Raw genomic sequence first — 6,069 nt, forward strand, 5'->3', positions numbered from 1 at the left:
GTTCTGGCTTGCGCCTCTTCCACAGTACAATATCTGGGTGAACAGTGCCCTTTTGTTGATTGTTTTCCCTGCCCTGCCTCTGCCTGCCACCCACACATCAGCACACCTGTCCCTGCCTGGCACAGCTGCCTCTATTTAGCATGGGCCATCCCATGTTGCCTCTGCCTCCCCTTCTTGCTCCTTCTACACTACTACCTGTCCCTGTGCCACCTGGGATTCCCCTCTCCTCTATTCCGGGGTGTGAGGCACATCAACATACTGCTCCTGCACCACAGACTGACGCGGCAGTGGACATGGAGACCATGTTTGAGCTCCTGATGAAAGCACATACCCACGTCCAGGCTATGGACAAAAGGCTCATTGCTGCCCTTCTTCATGAGTGGGCCAAGGCTCCTCTCCCTAGCCAATCCCCCTGTGACAAGTCCCCGCATGTGTTGACAAGCACTCAGTCCCTGCCAGTTCCTATTTCTGACCAACCCCATCCCCACCAGCCCCCACCCAGCTCCTGTCAGTATTGTACCATACCCCTCCACAACCCCTTCTGAGGAGGTAGACCTGAGAACAGACCCTGACGTCATGGACATGGATGTGGCAAATGAGAGGGCTACCAGTGATGTGTCAGCTCCCATTGCAGATGTTGTGGCATCTTCTAAGGATGGGATATAGTACCCCCCAACTACTATCCCTTGGCTCATAAACAGGACAAGGTGATGCAGAAGGTGAACTTGATGACTCAGATGGAACAGGGACAGCCTCTCCTTGCAGAAGCACGGTGGCCCAGCTCCCGTGATGCCAGGTAAGGTACGTGCTCATGTGCTATTACACTACCCTTACAGGATACAGTGACACATGTGCCAAACCTACGGGGTTACACTTCTCCCATTCTTGATTGTACTAATGGGAGCAGCAGAGGCTCAGCCACTTAAGGCACACAGGGAGCTCCAGTTACTTTTCAGGACAGGAAAGTTATTGAGGGTATGGAATTTATTACGTACTGTCTGTCTCCACATTATGGGAAGGGTTGTGTTTTTTATAAATATGTATTGTCATACAGAAATCTTTGATGTTACTAAATTTCTGCAGTACTTCTTGAAGAGCAGACTGTTCTAATGGGTGATTTTGATGCTCATCACAAGCTCTTAGGCAGTCTCACCTTCCCACCATTGCTAATGGTGTTCGCTGGAAAATTTTCCTTGACACCTAACTGGAGAAAATATCCCTACTCATGCCCAGAGTGGTAGGCTAGATTATGTGGCCTTCCTTAACATGACAACATTCACTACTGCAACCTCTTTTGCCAGATTCTTGCTGAGTAATCACTTCACACTTGAGACCACCTTATGTGTGCCAATCCCCACCACGATGACCAGGAAGTGTCTTCATGTCCCCAATGCTGTAATGTCAATGTCTGTCATGTTGTCATGTGGTACTCCAGCGTGCAGGGTTTCTTTGATGGGCTTGTGGATGCTATCGAGGGATTCATCAGTGCTACATCACCTCCAACCAGAAGGCCTCAGAGATCGTGTACGCAATCCTATCCCCACTGACTCCCAGAATTCCAGATCCTACAGTGTCAATGGATGCTCACTGCCTGTCAGAAGGGGTGGCAAAGTGACCCTGGTGACCATGAGGCTCAAGAGACCATGGTCACTGGCCTGACACCTTACCAAGAGAGAGATAGTATGTGTGTCCATGACAATGGGCATAATATTCTACCTAATTATTAACCTAATTAATATTATGCCAACCATACTTCAATCGTTCATCTTGTTTCTATCCTGCACTTGCTTCTGCATAGCTACTTGTTGCTGCAAAGGAAGCTTTGTTGGTTTCATTGCCATTCTGCTCAACTTTCCATATCTATCTGTACAATTTTCACACAATTACTGATTAAAATTAGTAGTACATTTTTCTCTAGCCTTTCTCATATTAGGTCTTTGTCTCGAGTCGCCTCAAGAGCTTTGATAAACAGTACTGAATAACGTTCATCCTTCATATTTGCAAAACAGCATATACATAGGTGTTAAGGTGTATGTACATTTTGCTTAAGGTTTCACCAAAACTGGATTCATACCAATTTCTTTTTAGATGTTATACACACATTCTGTATACCTAATCATTCTAAGAGACTAGCTAGTATCATTTTCCTTTATCATATATTTTCTAATTAGAGACTGAAGTGCACTTGACACAGCAAGTTCAAGCTCAATGAAGAAACCCATGGTGGTTCCCAGGTAAAACCGTTAGATTAGGCTGCCTAGTTTCCTTTTAACCATTCCTAATGTATTAAATTTATTGTTTAGGTGAAGGTTTGCAGACTACATCTTTGTACTTATTTAACTTTTATGAAGTCATTCTGATGTAAGAGTACTACTGACAAAAATCCTGAGGTTTTGAAACAAATTCCCCAAATCAGAAATTAAAAGGTTTCACCTGTGAAAGGAACAATACAAGAAATCTCAAAAAGTTCTCCTTGATTTATTCAATGTAATTTGTTTACAAAGCTAAATATCAACAAATATATAACCATCTATCTACAAAGTTGTTTGCATAACACTAAAAAAAATTCAGGTACAAATTTGATTATATATATATATACATATATCCAACAATACTAGTGCCCAGCTCACTGCTCTTTCAGCCCAGTAAACACAACAATAAATTGAATACAACACCTGAAAACAGTAAATACTGGATACCAACCAAACCAATGCAAGAAAAACTTCCAACAAATATACAAAATTATTTTGAGCACAACTTTGCAAGAAAATAAAGAGGTTGATAATGCCCTCAATAGCAGATTGACGAAAGTAACATAAAACACTTCCATACGTCATGCAAATTACATGCTGAATAACAGGAGTGCAAGCACTTTCACCGCATAGTACAGAGAGAGAGAGAGAGAGAGAGAGAGAGAGAGAGAGAGAGAGAGAGAGAGAGAGAGAGAGAGAGAGAGAATACAGCAACATGGCACCTACAGCATTATGAATTATGGTAAACAAAGACAATTTTGCTGCACTTTTCACTTGACATTGACTTTAGATGAGCATTACTTCTGTCAAGCAGAGACAAACAAATACAACAGAACACAAATATAACAAACCACCATCTGTAATATGTGGCTAAGCCAAACCATTTCTACTAAGTAAATTTTGTTAATCTCACTTATGTTTATTGTTCATTTTAATAGTAGCATTACCATCAATCAGTTTAAAAACTAGTTATTGTCAAGAATGATTCGGATGAACTTTGTTAATGTTCATAATGAAGAATAAATAAAAGGCCTCTTGTTTAGGATTAGTTTAAGGCTTAAATAAGGACTATTGATTTGCTACAAGCTGCTGTATCCTGGCATCACTATTAAAAAATTTTGCAAGATTGCAAGAAATGTAAAAAAAAAAAAAATGGAGGGAGGAGAGATTAATTTCTCCACACCCAATATGAAAACAGTTGCACATACCATATTTGATTTTCAAGACCGATTGAATTACATTTCTTGCAAAACAATTTCTCCCAATAACTGAAGATGCTACTGCTCATCAAACAAACTTATGGACAGTGAGCTCTGGACATATAAATGGACATATCTAAAAACAAATACACTAATTAATTTCTATTGAGCAAAACAGAGGATAGTCCTCTGCAGCACATTTTTCGTAATAACTACCCAAATTAATAATTTATGTAAACACTGAATTTCTGAGTACCATTAAGAAGCTATCTAAATAGGAAATAAGTTTTGAACATGTTAATGTTGGCCGGTGAAAAACTGCATAATTCTTGTAGCTAATTCATAGTACATTAACTGATGCCTAGATACCTGATGGAATATTCACTAGTTTCATATTAAATCTAGGACTTCATTAGCAAAGCTGAATACCTGATATTGCATTTTCTTTATTATTTATTTATTTTTTTTTTTTTAGCTGCAGACACTAAACCACTGAACTATTACTCAAAGTAAAGATCCCTTTCAAACAGGTAAGAAATTATAAGTTTCACATAATCTAACAAACCTTCCTCATTACCACCACCACCACCACAGCTGCATTCGTTACACTCATTGCATGTGCAAATTCTAACAATTTCATTTCACTGTAATGAGGCAGTACAAATTTACCACAAATATAACACTCACACAATCTGTTTGACAAACTACTTTGTGATGCAATGTACTGGGCCACGGGTTACTGTTGCATGGAATCCTCAATCATGGTTAATACTCGGAAGAGTCTGTACACCTTTATAAGTCTGAATTGGAGAAGTATTTCCTCCAAAACAATAGCAAACATTAGCTTCATTTGCCTTGAGAGAAATTTCCATTATCAAATTACTTTAAAAGATAAAACCTCTCCCATTCCTAAGGAACAAAATTTTAACTTCAGATCGCTCAGACACCAAGAAGTATTGGCTTCTGATGGCCATGAATAAAGAGAAGAGTCCAGTTATCTTAAGGACAAGCTTGTATTGCCTTTGAGATAACAAAATTCAATAAATCTATCAAAGTAATTGAATCAAATATGCACATTGAGCAACAAATGTTTCAAGGAAGACAAAATAAATGAAGCAAGCTTTTTCCTTTCTGAAAGGAGTGGAAGATGAGAATCCTACTGTCCTCTATCAAGAACATTTCAGTGGCCACAGTGAACTAGATTTCATATACATACACACTAATGTGTATTTAGGTAGGCTTGGCAGTTAAGTGTAATTAAGCTTTTTGTACAGCAATAAGAAGGTAAACTGTATATCACTTTCTCATATGGCAGATTTTAGACAGTATTCAGAAAATATGCTTTGTCAAATATCAGTATCAATACTATTTATATTCAATGCTTTGCCTTAGTCTGCCTTTCCATACATTATCCCAAAATTCCCTCAATGTTTAATATGTACATGCAAGGCTGTCCATGTTTTGACAAATGCCTATTTCAACTTAGTATTAACTACATACATATACATACATATTTATACTATATACATATCATTTAATCTCAACAGCACACAAATTCAATGAACAATAAGAGGAATTTAATAGATAAATAATAAATAGAAAGTGCAGTTGAATTTTTGTGCCACAACACTTTAAAGAAATTTAGCATGACTGGTCAACAATGATGGAAACCTGACACAGCTTCTTAAGTACAATGAAACAAACATCTTATAAACAAACATGCACAATAATTTTTTTTAAATCACCATCACAACCTATGATACACATATTCAAGAATGTCAACTATGGTAACAAAAGTTACTGATCAATATGTAACAAGACAACCATCATTAATGCCTCTCATGACAAAACTATGGCAAGCCAGGCATTTGGCAAACCTCTCAATACTGATCAGCAACTGTTATTCTTGTATTACTATCACTAAATCACCCTGCAGTTTTCAAAGCCATCACACCTTAAATAACACTCACAGCCACATGTCTAAATGTGTGCGACTAGAACACAACAGCGCACAGACTGTGTGAATATATGCGTACATAGTAGCAGCCACAATATTCTGCAGTAGAACTGCTTTAAACCTACACTAAGAAGATATAGTTAAGGAATTTTAGATGAGTTTATTTGCCTCTCTGAATATGAGGGGAGCCCATGAGAAAAAAAAAAAAAATAATAATAATAATAAAAAATAGATAAAAAAAAAAAAAAAAAAAAAAAAAAAAATCCATATTCAATTTCAATGGCAGAGGAAAAACAAAATCTAATAATCATGAACAAAGCATTCCATGATATGCAATTATAGATTTTCAACTATTATATAGCAGTATATTTTATGTAAAGGCACATGACCTAGCTTGACATGTTAATCTTTTATGAAGCTCCTCCAGTATTGGTACTGCATTATTACGAGTTCTATCCTACATGATATTTGCTGCAAAATACTGATGCACATGACTACAGTGAAAACTAACACTTCTTACCAATGCAATAAGCATGAAATGTGACATTTGCTTATTAGAACATTTATGCTGATTATTTCAAAATGCGAGACCATTCAGTAAAGATTTTCATTCTTCTGCTGACAATTTCAGAACCTTGTTAATTCATATAGTTATCATTAT

This window comes from Portunus trituberculatus, chromosome 17 (genome assembly GCF_017591435.1).
Source record: "Portunus trituberculatus isolate SZX2019 chromosome 17, ASM1759143v1, whole genome shotgun sequence".
Classification (NCBI taxonomy): domain Eukaryota; kingdom Metazoa; phylum Arthropoda; class Malacostraca; order Decapoda; family Portunidae; genus Portunus; species Portunus trituberculatus.